This window comes from Setaria viridis, chromosome 9 (assembly GCF_005286985.2).
Source record: "Setaria viridis chromosome 9, Setaria_viridis_v4.0, whole genome shotgun sequence".
NCBI classification, from domain to species: Eukaryota; Viridiplantae; Streptophyta; class Magnoliopsida; order Poales; family Poaceae; genus Setaria; species Setaria viridis.
Window position 1 is genome coordinate 28,467,209 of NC_048271.2, and position 15,679 is coordinate 28,482,887.

Here is a 15,679-nt window from a genome sequence, read left to right on the forward strand (position 1 = left end):
CGAGCTGCAGATGCAGTTCGAAACAAATCATGAGGCACACGATATGATCGTGGCGCTCAAGGACATGTTTCAGACACAGGCTAGGACTGAAAGGTTCAATGTGTCCAAAGCCTTTCTGGAGTGCAAGCTAGCAGAAGGTGCAGCAGTAGGACCACATGTAATCAAGATGGTTGGTTACACTCAGCTATTGGAGAAGCTGGGCTTCCCAATGGGCAAAGAGTTGGCCACTGACTTCATTCTTTCATCTCTTCCGCCTAGCTATGGGAACTTTATCTCGAACTACCATATGCATGGGACAGAGAAGGGTCTGAATGAACTGTGTGGTATGCTCAAGACAGTAGAGGTAGACATTAAGAAAAGCGCTAGTACCAGCCATGTGATGGCTGTACAGAACAAGCCTACCTTCAAGATGAAGGGCAATTCTTGGAAGAAGAAGGGTAAGGCTGGAGTGTCCAAGCCAAACCCAGCGCCCAAGGCTAAAGCTGGACCTGCTCCAGATAAAGAGTGCTTTTATTGTCACGAACCTGGTCACTGGAAGAGAAACTGCAAGCAGTACCTAGCTTCGTTGAAGAATGGTGGAAGTAAGAGTACTTCTACCTCAGGTACACTTGTTGTTAATGTTATAGACAACATTTTTCTCTCTGATACAATTATTAATTCTTGGGTATTTGATACCGGATCGGTTTCTCTTATTTGCAATTCGATGCAGGGAATGATAAGAAGTAGAAGCATGGAAAGAGGAGAAGTTGATTTCCGCGTGGGCAATAATGCAAGAGTTGCTGCGTTGACCGTCGGGACGATGCAACTCCACCTCCCGTCAGGATTTATTATGGAGTTGAATAATTATTATTTCGTTCCTAGTTTAAGTCGAAACATTTTGTCTCCTTCATGCTTGATGAAGAATGGTTATTCATTTGCGAGGATTTATTATGCTTGTCTCCTTCATGCTTGATGGAGTAAAAACAATGGTTGTGTGATCTCTAAGAATGATATGTTTATGGCTTTTGCACCCATTGTGAATGGATTATTTGTTTTAAATCTTGATGGTTCGCCTGTCTGTAACGTAAGTGCTAAAAGGCCTCGGCCTAATAATTTGAGTCCTACCTACTTGTGGCATTGTCGTTTGGGTCATATAAGTGAAAAGCGCATGAAGAAGCTCCATTCTGATGGACTTCTAACTTCGTTTGATTTTGAATCATACGAGACATGTGAGGCTTGCTTGCTAGGTAAGATGACCAAGACGCCTTTCACAGGATTTCCTGAGAGAGCAGTAGACTTGTTGGAACTCGTACATAGTGATGTATGCGGACCAATGAGCACGACGGCTAGAGGAGGATTCCAATACTTCATAACTTTCACTGATGATTTTAGTAGATATGGCTATGTCTACTTGATGAGGCACAAGTCTGAAACCTTTGAAAAGTTCAAGGAATTTCAGAATGAAGTTGAAAATCAGCGTGGCAAGAAAATTAAGGCCTTACGATCTGATCATGGAGGCGTGTATTTGAGCCACGAGTTTAGCAATCATCTAAAGAGTTGCGGAATTGTTCCACAACTTACGCCGCCTGGAACACCTCAGAGAAACGGTGTATTCGAGCGACGTAATCGAACTTTGTTAGACATGGTTCGATCAATGATGAGCCAATCGGACCTACCATTGTCATTTTGGTGATACGCTCTATAAACAGCAGCTTTCACACTTAATAGGGTATCATCTAAATCCGTAGTTAAGACACTATATGAGATGTGGATTGGAAAAGTTCCCAATTTGTCTTTTCTAAAGATTTGGGGATGTGAAGTGTTTGTCAAGCGACTTCAGTCAGACAAGATCACACCCAAGTCGGATAAGTGCATTTTCGTGGGATATCCAAAGGAAACTTTGGGATATTATTTCTACAACCGGTCAGGGGGCAAAGTGTTTGTCGCTCGGAATGAGGTTTTCCTAGAGAAAGAGTTTCTCAAAGGAGAAAAGAGTGGAAAGACAGTGCATATTGAAGAAGTTCAAGATGAGCCGATTGGGCAAGAATCAATGAGTGATGCTAATGTAGCAGAACAAGTTGAGATACCCATAGCAAGAGAAGCACCGTCACAACCACGAAGGTCGGCAAGGCTCCGCGAAATGCGGAAAATATTATTGTTGGACAATGATGAGCCTGCGACATATGAAATCCGACATATGAAGCAATGATGGACCCAGACTCCAAAAAATGGCAGAGTGCCATGCAATCCGAAATAGAGTCCATGGGAGACAATCAAGTTTGGAACTTGGTTGACCCGCCTGATGGTGTTAAAGCCATAGAGTGCAAGTGGATCTATAAGAAGAAAAAGGACATGGATGGAAATGTTCACATCTATAAAGCACGACTTGTCGCAAAAGGTTTTCGACAAGTTCAAGGAGTTGACTACGATGAGACTTTCTCGCCCGTAGTGATGCTTAAGTCCATTCGGATTATTCTAGCTATAGCTGCATATTTCGATTATGAGATATGGCAGATGGATGTCAAGACAGCTTTCCTGAATGGAAACCTAGCTGAGGACGTGTATATGATACAGCCTGAGGGTTTTGTCGATCCGAAAAATGCTGGAAAGGTATGCAAGCTTCAAAGATCCATTTATGGATTGAAGCAAGCATCTAGGAGTTGGAACATTCGTTTTGATGAAGTGGTCAAAGGGTTTGACTTCACCAAGAATGAAGAAGAGTCTTGTGTTTACAAGAAGGTTAGTGGGAGCTCTGTAGTATTTCTAATCTTATATGTGGATGACATATTGCTGATTGTAAATAACATTCCTATGCTTGAGTCTGTAAAGACTTCACTGAAAAATAGTTTTTCGATGAAGGACTTAGGGGAAGCGGCATATATTCTGAGCATTAAGATCTAAAGAGATAGATCGAGAAGGCTTATAGGATTAAGCCAAGATACTTATATTGACAAAGTGTTGAAGCGGTTCAGCATGGAAGAGGCAAAGAAAGGGTTCTTGCCTATGTCACATGGCATACATCTCAGCAAGACTCAGTGTCCTTCGACTGCTGATGAGCGGGATCGCATGAGTAGAGTGCCATATGCCTCGGCTATTGGATCTATCATGTATGCAATGATAAGTACTCACCTAGATGTTTCATATGCGCTAAGTATGACAAGCAGACACCAGTCTGATACAGGTGAGAGTCACTAGACAGCGGTGAAAAACATTCTTAAGTACTTGAGAAGGACTAAAGATATGTTCCTCGTCTATGGAGGTGAGGAGGAGCTCGTTGTAACAGGTTACACCGATGCTAGTTTCCAAACCGACAGAGATGATTCAAAGTCACAATCAAGATTTGTGTTCACGCTAAATGGTGGTGCTGTTAGTTGGAAGAGTTCCAAGCAGGAGACGGTGGCCGATTCTACGACAGAAGTTGAGTACATCGCGGCTTCCGAAGCCGCGAAGGAGGGTGTTTGGATAAGGAATTTTCTCATTGAGCTTGGTATGTTCCCGAATGCGTCCAGCCCATTGAATCTCTACTGTGATAACAATGGGGCAATTGCGCAAGCAAAGGAGCCAAGGAACCACCAGAAGAACAAACACGTAATGCGGCGATTTCATCTCATTCAAGACTTCGTTAGCCGGGGTGAGATCAAGATATGCAAAATACACACGGATTTGAACATTTCTGATCCGTTGACAAAACCACTCCCGCAGGCTAAGCATGATGCGCATGTAAGAGCTATGGGTATTACGTACCTTCTAGATTGACTCTAGTGCAAGTGGGAGACTGTTGGAGGTATGCCATAGAGGCAATCATAGAGATGATGATATTCCATTGGTATCCTTGATTTATATTGTGTTCATTAAATATCCATTAAAGGCTACTTGTATTGATTTGCAATTATGTGAATTGTGTGTGAAACTCTTTACTTGTATGGCTATTCTAAAGTTGTCCCTAGTCGGAGTTCATGTGAGGACACACATGAATATTAGACTAGCATATGTATTAGTTGATGACTATGTTTCACAAGTCATGGACATGGAGATGTTGAACTAATAATGTGGGCACATGTGGAGACATGTGCTAGGACTAACCCAACACGAGAAGTAGTTCTCTCTTTACACAACATATATGCTTTGTCCTTAGACCTGAGATTGTCGCATGTACTCAAGATGTGGATCGACTTACTTAGGGGCTATCAAACGCTACGCCGTAACAGGGTAGTTATAAAGGTAGCTTTCGGGTTTGTCAAGAAGCATGCTATGAGACATGGTCAATCAAGATGGGATTTGCCCCTCTCTAATTGAGAGTGATATCTCTGGGCCCCTCGAGTGATCGGATTTGAAAATGCATGGCCATGCTACGTATGGTTAAGAGTTAACCTATAAAGGGATTCCGAATCACAGGATCGAGAAAGAGCGGTCGGCTTGAAGCTAGACCAAATATCGTGAGGCAAAGGGAATAGCATGTATATAATGTTGTGATCGTTCGTCTGATATGATCTTCGTGTGCATATAGGAGTTGGCACATCTTGCTAGAGGCCGCTACCAACTATTGGGCCGAGTAGGAGTACTCGGGCCATGTCTATACGTATCCGAACCCATAGGGTCACATATTTAAGGGGCTGGAAGCCCAATTTGGATGTGATCCGAGTTTGATTTGGTTTAGAAATACTAATGGGCCTTGGACCCAGAGGCCCGTTAGGAACCTCTATAAATAGAGGGGTGGGGGCGCCCTAGGGTTTACACCTTTTGGCGAAACTCATCTGCCGCGCCTCCCACGCCTCGCCTGTTGCAACTCACGGATCTAGCAGTCCGGCTTGCGACGCTTCCTCCCTGCACGTGTGGATACCTTGGAGGTGTTGCGCCTGCAGCACTTGGACGAGCCGCTGACGAGCCACGACGAGCCGCGGCACGAGGGAGATCTTTCTGCACTTGGACAAGCTGCTGAGGAGCTACTGGACGTTGACGTGATCGACTACGTACGACTACGTTGATCGACTTCGCTGCATCGACGCGGATCTACATCTTCCGCACCAGTAGTGCGTCAAGTGGTAATCCCGTGATCCTTATACGGCAGTTTTCCTGGTTTACGCGGTAGAAATTTTTGATTTGCGCTAGTGTAGCCTACCTCGTATCCCAATAGTACCCTAGGTGGTCTTTTGTACGGTAAGGGTTGTCGAGAATCAAGGAATCAATGGTGACGCAAGGAACATGATTTAGACAGGTTCGGGCCGCTAGATCGCGTAATACCCTACGTCCTGTGTGTTGGTTTGTATTGATGTATGTTGAGATGATGTCTCTCTGTTCGGGGCTGTTTGAGAGGGGTCCCTGCCCGACCTTATATACACGGGAGGGCAGGGTTACAAGTCTGAGTCCTAGTCAGGTACTATTACAGAGTTCTACTTGGTAATGGCCCAAGTAGTTTTCCATAAACATACAAGACTAATCCGAGTAGGATACGCCCATCCTTGTTCTGATCTTGTCCGAGTACGTCCCTTGGTGGGCTGTCCAAGGTCTACTCGTGGACCTGGGGTGTAGGCCCGACAACATGCTTTACCCTAAAATTCATCAACATGTGTAAGATCATGGGGTAAAGTCTCCGTTTGTCCTTAGGGTTGCCGGGGTGGATGATGGAGTCCAAGGGGATGTCAGGGCCAAGGATGTGGCTCGTGATGATGCTGAGGTCGGGTAGCTGTACGTGGCAACATGGTGTTGGAGGACGAGGCTAAGGAGGGGACCAAGGCCAACCGCCAATGGGATGATCCACCTCAGCATGATGTGCCGCCTGCGCACCAAGCGCATGGATCTAACGCTGTCCTCTAAATTGACGCTAAAGCTGAGAAGGACGATCAGAAGGATAGGGAAGCTCTTGCTGGGCTACAGGAGGCCGAGGTCAAGATCACGGAGTATCTTCGTGTAAGTATGCCAATCAACTTTTGTATCTATGGTAGATCTTCTTTTTCATTTGTGGAGTTCTTGATTATATGAGCTTGAATAGGGGTTGGCTGAGCATGCCCAAAAAAGAAAAGATATGGTCTACCATTGTGACTGCTTTCGTAAGAAGGTGTCACAGTTGGAGGCTAAGCTCGAGCAGGCGAAGAAGGCTTTGCAAAATGTGCGAGCTCACCATGACATTGAGGTGGCAGCTCATGATGCAATGATGAAAGGTGTGATGCCCTGAATTGTCTTGATAAGCTATTGTTTTTTCAGTCTTAGGTGTTAATCTATTTGTGTTGCAGACTCCTCGGCACAAATTGCAAGGTTGAAGTGGACCATGCAGGAAAGAGAGGATGCCAGTGTGTGCCACGAGGCTAGCCTCGTTGCAGAAAAAGAGGTTATCAGTTTGGAGCTGGAGAGTAAGTTTGGTTGATTTGCAAGACCATCTTTGTCTTCATTATTAATGCACTTATATAAATTTGGTTGGCCGAGCAGCTTCGAAGAGTAGAGAGGTGAAACTGTGATAGGATCTGAAGGAGTGTGAAGACGCCAACGAGTGCCTCCAGGAGCAACACAATCCAGCAGTGAATCATGAGTATGCTATATCCTGAAAGTTGGTATATGAAGCCAATGCCTGCAGGGACTTCGAGCGCTGCTTAGAGGACGTTGCGGTGCCCTCCAGAGTGACCAATATACAATTGCAGGGTTGAAGGTGGAGTTGGAGGAGCTGTGGAACTCGGCCAGCTATGTAATGGATATGATCAAGGCCGATGCCGACCCGACCAGGCCTACACCTCTTCTTGATCACCTCCGAGCTGCACTAGTTCATTTGAAGAAGCTGCTAAAGGACACCACTGTGGAGTGCCTTAAAAAAACCTTTGCACTATTGGTTTCGCATTCCCCAATGACGCCTTTTAAGCGGGTTACAAGTGGTATTGCCGCCAACTTTGAAGAAGACAAGATTCCAGAGGTGGCCAAGGAATATCATGATACGGCGTAGGCGATTGCAAATGATCTTGACATGTAGGATAAAACATTAAGATGTATCATTCTGCTTTTGTGTTATGTTAGAATGAATTTATTTATGTTTTGATAATGGAAAAATTCTATCCCGCTTTTGGCATGTATGGCAGGACTATCAGTGGTCGTGGCTTGCAGCCACGAGTACCTAGCCTTGCCTGACTAGCGTCCTGCTGAGAGCGGATCTTGAGCTTAGGAGGGGTGAACACAAGGTTTCCCTAGGTTTCGTTAGCTGGGACGCTGACCGCATGTGTTAGTTGTAAAGCATCAAGAGGGGGAGGAAGGAAGAGTTGGTGACCAAGAGGTCAGTGAGGGGAAGCCCCTAAGTTTGAGAGCACACAGGCTGTTGAGCAAGTCGAGCAGCCCCCAAGCGTGTAGCGTAGCTCAGAGAGGAAAAAGCATTATGGAAGTAGGTACGCAAAAAAGAAGAGGCCGCAGGGGTACTGATTTATTCAATATGAAAGAAAGAAATAGAGTACATACTATATATGTTAAGGGTAGAATCATCACACATGTTTGATATTCCATGGATTTGGGACGCCAGATCCATCTGCCCATTGGAGTCAGTATGTGCCGGGTTGGATGACCTCTTTGACAATGAAGGGGCCCTCCCAAGGGGCGGCCAGTTTGTGCATGTCCCTGGTTGATTGTACTCGGCGAAGCACCAAATCGCCAACGTTGAAGGACCGTTCCTTGACGTTGCGGTCATGGTAATGCCGTATCTGCTGCTCATGGCATGCATGCTACAAGAGAGTGTGGTGGAACCACCTCGGATTGCCTTGATTAAAGCACGGGTAAGTCGCCTGACACGTGACACTCATGCCTTAGTCAAGTTAACTCGAAGTGCCGTCGAATTTCCTCCAATTTAACCACTTGACAGGACCGAGTTTAGCAAACTCACACGAAGGTGAGTGGTTCCAGAGAATACAGCAGATCCACTGAGTTAAACAAGTTTGACCATTTATTACATCATCAAAATGAAATCAGAGTTTTACAGATTCAAAAGCAGCGGAAAGGTAAATTAGCGGAAGCTAGCGCCGGGGTCGGATGTCCCTAACGAGGCTGATCAAGACATCAGTGATCCCCTCTCCTCGCCATCCGAGGAGGGATCCCACTCAACCGTCCAACCCGGAGGGAGCTGGGGTGACCAAGTGTTAACAGGAGCAAACTCAGGAGCTACGACTTCACCTGAAAAGAGAGCCACAAACAAGGATGAGCTGCTAAGCTCAACAAGACTTAACCGACCGGTGGTAAAACTACTCCACCACGTCTAGACATGCAAGGCTCCTTGGCTGAGGGGTTTGTTTGCCAAAAGCAACTATGTCAGGTCCTTGCTTTCAAGTTTTAGCTCAAGTTCTAAGTTCATTAGCTAGTCTACGTTGGCATCTTACTCTAAGCAGACATAGATCCAACTTCATGTATATAAGCTCATCATCAAGACCATGTCATCATCAGACTCTTTCATTACTCAGTTTAGCATAGCGATCAAGCAGTCTCAAACTGTGAGAGGCAGACGAATCGATTCGAGTTTTTTAACCATGCATGGCGAACCTAATCTCACGACATCCGCGCACCACAAGGGTCGCTTCCTGTGTCGGCCGTCCCCATCAATTCCCAGGCACGTGCCACGTCCAAACTTCCCTTGGCATGCAATGCTCCACAGTCCCGGCCTCTACCGTACTGTGACCGCACTTGCACCCACATGATGCACCATGGGAACCTCGTTCCAGGGACAGTAGGGGTATAAGCCACACCCTAGTTCAATCAGGTACTAGGCTTCCCCATCCCATACTAGGTATGAGATTAGTGCTTTCAAACACTTGATCACGAACACCACCACTGTCGGGCCTTAACAGATTCCATAGACAGACGGGGCGATCAACTGACCACCAAAAGAGTTAACCAAAACCCGACCCCGTCCATCGTCCTTATAGTTGTAACAGAAGGAGAACAACCAACTCCTATAACTCACGAGTGACAAGAAATCACTCGACTTTTACCGCTTCCTAATTAAGCATAGCAACTACTCGGCCCAACAACTAGTGTTCAGATCAAAGGAACTATGTCATGCATCTAAGGTTGCAAACAACTCCTATACGTAAATGCACAAACATGAGAAAGAAGGCATGCGCAAGTTTGGGAAACTTTGGGGTTCATGCTCCGGGGCTTCCCTTCAAGCGGAGGGGAGGAGAACTGGTCTTCAGCTGGGGTGACTTCGGCTTCTGGAACTGGTAGCTCAGCTACAACTCCGTCTTTTGGCACCGGGTGTAGCTCGTAGAGGCCGTCAGCAAGACAAAACTCTACACGAATGCAATGCAGGAGTTAGTGTTTAGACGGTTATTTCAACAGCAACACTCGCAAGTCTTAGCCCAGAAACTTGTAGCAAAGCTACGGAAAAAGTGTGGGGGTTCAGGCTTTAGTGGATAGAGAACAAGACCAAGGGTCGGATCGAGAGAAACTTATGATCCGACCCTTAAACTTTAAGGGATAACTGTGTTTGGGGTCCTCAGATCTATTACAGAGAAGTCCCCAAAATCTTACACAGATACCCTCGGGTCAAGGAAAAAGATACAGCCGAGTCCTCGGGCGAGGCAGATAAGGGTCGGCTAACAGATAGGGTCGGACGACACGGAAAAGGGGTCGGGCGAATAGATAGGGTCGGGCGAACCGGTCAGGGGTCGGCACCTTACCTTTGGTTTATAGGTGAAGCTTTGGGGTCGGGAAAGAGTAGGCCTGAGCGGAAGGTCTTAAGCACTAAGGCTTTGGTGGCGGCGATGTCCGGCGGTGCTCCGGTGGCGGTGGAGCTTCTTGTGAGCAATAAGGAAGCTCTAGCACAGCGAGGAGGAGCAGGCGGCTGGGTGGATTGGGAGGGGTGGGTGTTGAGCGGAGAGGAGAGTTCCTCAAGAACTTAGGTGGCGGCGGTCGAGCACGAAACAGAGGAACAAGGTGGTGAGGCAATGATGGAGAAGGGATCTCCAGTAGGACTCTGGCATTCCCTTTTATAGCTGCACGGAAGAGAGAGGGAGTTGTAGTAGCACGAAGATCAGAAGAAAAGGGTGGAGTGCGCTGCTATGGCAGCGATTGAGCGGCGATGGGCGGCGGAACAGGACTTCAGAGATAGCGTCCTCGGCTATTGGGCACGGGAGACAAGGCGGCACAGGCGCGATTTTGCTAGGGTTGAGGTTTGGCGGAGGCAGGCGTCGTCATGCGGCGGATCTGATGGGTGTGACAGGGAGAATGGCGCTACAAGCGAGGTTGCAACAGGTGAAAAGACAGGCGGGCTGCGGCTGCGCGGGCGAGCGCGAAACAGCGGTTTGCCGGGCATAGTTCTAGCAAGGCGGACAAGGAACTATCGCGGCCGGAGTTGGGGTTGGCAGTGGAGGAATCGTCGCGTAGCGAGTTCGGGGGCGGCCCGACTATGGAGAGGCGGCAGAAAAGCCGAAAGGCATCTGGTGAGATGATGGGCGCGAGCCGCAAGGCAGTTTGGACACAGCAGGCGGCAAAGCTCTGCCACAGCGGCGACGGAGCACCAAGGCGCGGCCGATGAGGGTGCGAGCAGGACGAGACACTGTGAAAAGGGTTACAGAGGGGCTTCCGCTGCGATTGGGGAGGAGGGCGCGAGAATCCATTCTGTCGTGGCCGGCGACTGCGCGAAGCGGCGGGCATCGGAGAAGTTGAGCCATGCGGCTGGGGAGCTCTGAAGCGGTGCAGGCCGCTTGAGTGCGTCTGCCTCGGGAGATCCGGGGAAAAGATTACGGGTCCACCCGTCAGTCTCGGGTTCTCCTCTGCTCCAGATTGAGAGGGACACTGTTGTTGAGACTTAGAAGGAAGTAGCGGGGTGAGTTGGAGTCTTCAGGGGTCGGGACCGGGAACTGGGGTGCAGCACTCCTGCTCAGGAAGAGCTGAGACAGAGGAATTTGGGGACTCAAATTAAGATTAACTTGAATGATTTAACCGGGGTCGTTACAGAGAGCTACCACGCGATGCTCTTCAAGGCTGTCTATGTCAACTTGCCAACTTCTTTCTACCTCGTCTTCTTCGTAGTACTGGATGGAGCACCAAAGGCCACATATGATGGTAGGATAGCTTCTGAGCCGTATACCATGAAGAAGGGAGTGTAGCCGGTGGCCTTACTGTGGCGGATCCACTTCGGATTAACTTGATTAAACAGGGTTAAGTCGCCTAACATGCGACACCCATGCCTAAGCCAAGTTAACACGAAGTGCCGTCGGATTTCATCCGATTTAACCACTTGAACAGGACCATTTAGCAAACCCACATGAAGGTGAGCGGTTCCAGCGAATACAACAAGTCCACCGAGTTAAACAACTTAACCATTTAGTTTGGTTATAAAACAAACATCAGAGTTTTACAAGGTTCAAAAGAAAACAACAGAAGGTAAAACAGCAAGTGGAAGCTAAACGCAGGGGGTTGGACGTCCTTGGTGAGGCCAGCCAAGACGTCAGTGATCCCTTTCCTCGCCGTCCGAGGAGGGATCCCACTCGACCATCCACCCCGGAGGGAGCTGGGGCGGCCAAGTGCCAACGGAAGAAGGCTCGGGAGCAGCAACTTCACCTGAAAAGAAAAGCCACAACAAGGCTGAGCTACTAAGCTCAACAAGACTTAACCGACAGGAGTAAAGCTACTCCACCAATTCTAGACATGCAAGGCTCTTTGGCTGAGGGGTTTGTTTGCCAAAAGCACTATATAGATCCCTACTTTCAAGTTTTAGCTCAGGTTCTAAGTTCATTATACGGTCTAAGTTAGCAACTTACTCCAAGCAAACATAGAACCAACCAAAAGGTATATATGTCATCAAGACCATGTCATCATCATATTTCCTTCTTACTCAGGGTAGCATAGCGATCAAGCAGTCTCAAACTGTGAGAGGCAGACGAATCGATTTGAGTTCTTTAACCATGCATGGTGAACCTAACCTCACGACATCCGCGCACCACGAAGGTCGCTTCCTGTGTCGGCCTTCCCCATCAATCCCCTAACCCGTGTCGGGCCCATTTCCTTTGGTGCAAGGGTCCACAGACCCGGCCTTTGCCGTTCTGTGACCACGCTTGCCACCACGTGCGATAGCTAGCAGGGGAAACTCCGTTCCAAGAACAATGGGGCGACCGCTCACGTCTACGTTCAATCCGGTACTAGGCTTCCTCATCCCATACTAAGTATGAGGTTAGTACTTTCAAACACTTGATCACGAACACCATCACTGTCGGGCCTTAGCAAGTTTCATAGACAGACAGGGCGATCAACCGACCACCAAAGAGTTACCCAAAACCCTGCCCCGTCCATTGTCCTTACAATTGTAACAGAAGGAAGACAACCAACTCCTACAACTCGTGAGTGACAAGAAATCACTCGACTTTTACCGCTTCCTATTTAAGCAAAGTAGCTACCCGGTCCAACAGCTAGTGTTCAGATCATGGGAAAAACTAAGTCATGCATCTAAGGTTGCAAACAACTCCTATACGTAAATGCACAAACAAGATGCAGAAGCCATGCGCAAGTTTGGAAAACATAGGGGTTTCATGCGTCCGGGGCTTGCCTTCAAGCAAAGAGGAAGAGAACTGCTCGACTTCTGGGGCAGCTTCGGCTTCAGGGGGCAGGAGCTCGGCTACACCGTCGTCTTCTGGCGCCGGGTGCAGCTCGTAGTAGCCATCGGCGAGACGCAGCTCTACACGAAATGCAATGCAAGAGTTAGCATTTAGACGGTTATTTTAACAGCAACACTTGCAAGTCTGAGCCCAAAAACTTGCGACAAGTTACAGGAGGGTGGGAAGGTTCAAAGGAGTTGGTGGAGATCAAGAGGTAAGGGTCGGAGGAAGGGAACTTATGATCTGACCCTTAATCTAGAGGATTTGGTGTGCTAGGGGTCCTCAGACTCAACGCTAAAAGATTCCCAAGTTTTACACATACACCCTCGGTTCAAAGAAAAAGATACAGCCGAGCCCTCGGGCGAGGCGGAGAAGGGTCGGCGGAATAGACAGGGTCGGGCGAGACGGAACCGGGGTCAGGCGGATAAGAAGGGTCGGGCGAAGCGGACAAGGGTCGGCAGAATAGACAGGGTCGGGCGAGACGGAAAAAGGGGTCGGACGAACAGAAGGGTCGGACGAGACGGAAAAGGGGTCAGCAGCTTACCTTCGTCTTACAAGGAAAGCTTGGGGTCGGGAAAGAGCAGGTTCGGGCAGAGGAACTGGAACACTAAGACTTGCGGCGGAGATGTCCGGCGGTGCTCTGGCGGCGGCGGTGCTTCTTGTGGATCACAAGTAAGCTCTTACGCAGCACGGAGGAGCAAGCGGCTGGGTGGATTGGGGAAAGCGGTGTGGAGCGAAGAGGAGAGTTCCTCAGGGACTTAGTGTGGTGACGCTGTGAGCTCGAACAGGGAGCAAGAGAGAGATGGCAGCTAGGGCAAGGGGAACTCCGGCGGGGCTTGCGCATTCCCTTTTATAGCGGCGCGGGAGTGAGAAAGGGGAGCGGCGCGAAGGCCGGGGGAGAAGCAATGGAGTGCTCTGCCCGGGCGGCTATTGAGCGATGGGGGTGGTGGAGCAGGACTCCGGGGATGGTGCCGGCGGTCATTGGGCACTGGCGTCAGGGCGGCGCAGGCGTGGGTTTGCCGGTGGTTGAGATTTAGCGGAGGTGGGCGTCGTCGTGGGGTGGAGCTGATGGAAGTGACCGGGAAAACGGCGCTAGGATCGAGGGCGCACAGGTGAGAAGACAGGCGACTGCGGGCGCGTGGGCGAGCCCGGAGCAACATATTGTCGGGTGGCTTCTGACAGGGCGGGAAAAGGAGCTGTCGCTGCCATGGTTGGGATTGGCGAGGAGGAATCATCGTGTAGCGAAGACCGGGCGGCGCGACTGTTGCGAGGTGACGGAAAAGACGGGCGACATCGGGCTCTGCGGCCTGGATCTGGCGATGTGATGATGGGCGCGGGTGGCGAGGTGCTGCAGAAAGGTTGCAGAGGGTCTTCCACTGCGATTGGGGAAAGGGGCGCGAGAATCCATCCGGTCGCGGGCCGAAGACGAGGTGGAGCGGCGGGCGTCGGAGGAAATGAGCCACGCGGCGGGGGAACTCTGAAGCGGGCATGCAACTCGAGTGCGCCTGTTGCGGGAGATCTGGGGGAAAAGATCTCGTGGGTCCACCGGTCAGATTGAAGGGAGGTGTTGGGGAAGACTTGGAAGAATCCGGCGGGTGAGTTGGGGTCGGCGGGGTCGGAACTGGAGGCCAGCGGAGAGGGGTCGGGTCTCAGGGGTTGGGACTGGACTGGAGGTTGAGTACTTAAACTCGGTAAAGCTAAGACGTGATTAGGGACTTAGATTAAGATTAACTCGAGAGATTTGGGGACAGTCGTCACACTTACTTTTCTGAGTTCTTAGGCCACAGATTATGTGAGGCAGCTCACGTAGCCACTTGGTGGCGTACTTGGATGCATCGTCAAAGATGTGAGACTTGAGGAACTGGAGGACCATCCCATTTGCACGTTCCACTTGGCTGTTGCAGCGTGGGTGTGCTACTTAGGAGTAGTACACGTCAATGAGGTTGTCTTGGCAAAAGTCCTAGAACTCGGTGCCTGTAAACTGTGCGCCCAGGTCGGTTATAATTCTGTTAGGCACTCCGAAGTGATGCATGATTTCTTCCATGAATTGGGCAGCTTTGGCCAACTCAATACTAGTGACAGGCTTTACTTTGATCCATTTCGTGAACATGTCAATGACCACAAAAATATGTGTATACCCGCTTGGGGCTATTTTGAAAGGTCCGACCATATCCAGCCCTCAGCATCCGAAAGGAAATAATGGGGGGATGGTGCGTAAGGCCTGAGCCGGAAGGTGCTGCTGTTTGGAGAAGAACTGACACCCTTTGCAACGCTTGACGAGTTCCTTTGCATCGGCTACTACCGTGGGCCAGTAGAAGCCGGAGCGGAAAGCTTTGTCGACCAAAGTGCCTGAAGCAGCGTGGCTTCCGCATGTTTCTGAGTGGATTTCGACTAATAGTTCAATGCCTTCACTGCGTAGAACGCATTTCATCAGTATGCCTGTAGATGCGGCTTTTTCGTAGAATTATGTGCCTATAACCATGTAATTTGCACTGCGCCGAGCTAATTTCTCATGTTCAACTTTCTCTTTTGGTGCCATCTGGTCGGTGATTAAGGCTATGAACGGGGCACACCAATCTTCTTCTGCCTTGCTGACGTAGTATACTAGCCATTGTACTGAGTAGGCATGACAAGTTTCTTGTCGCTCGACCACCAGTACGGTGCTAACCACGTGTGTTGTAACGGAGATGTAGAGGTAGAGTGTTTCCTGATCGGCCGGAGCCGTCATGACCAGGGGTGTGATGAGAAAGGCTTTTAAGTCTTCAAGCACCATGCTAGCCTTGTCATCCCATACGAATTTGTCCACCTTTTTGAGGAGTTTGAAGAAGGGCAGGCCTTTTGTAACGACCCAGGCTTAAATCAACCGAGGTAATCTTAAGACAAGTCCCTAATCCAGTTGACTCAGCCTTTCTTGAGCTTGATCGCCTAGAGTCCGGTTCTCAGCCTGACTCTGAAACCTAGCCAAACCGCCGGTTCTCTCTAAATCTTGAAAGCCACTGTTCCTGCAAACTTTGGAGCTGTGGGAGAGCCAGAGTCTGGAAGGTGGACCCCCAACTAGATCCCCGGATCTCTCGAGTTAGACACGCCAGAGCCAGCGTGCGCTCCGCTTTAGAGCCTCTCCGCCGCGTGGCTCGACCTCCCTGACG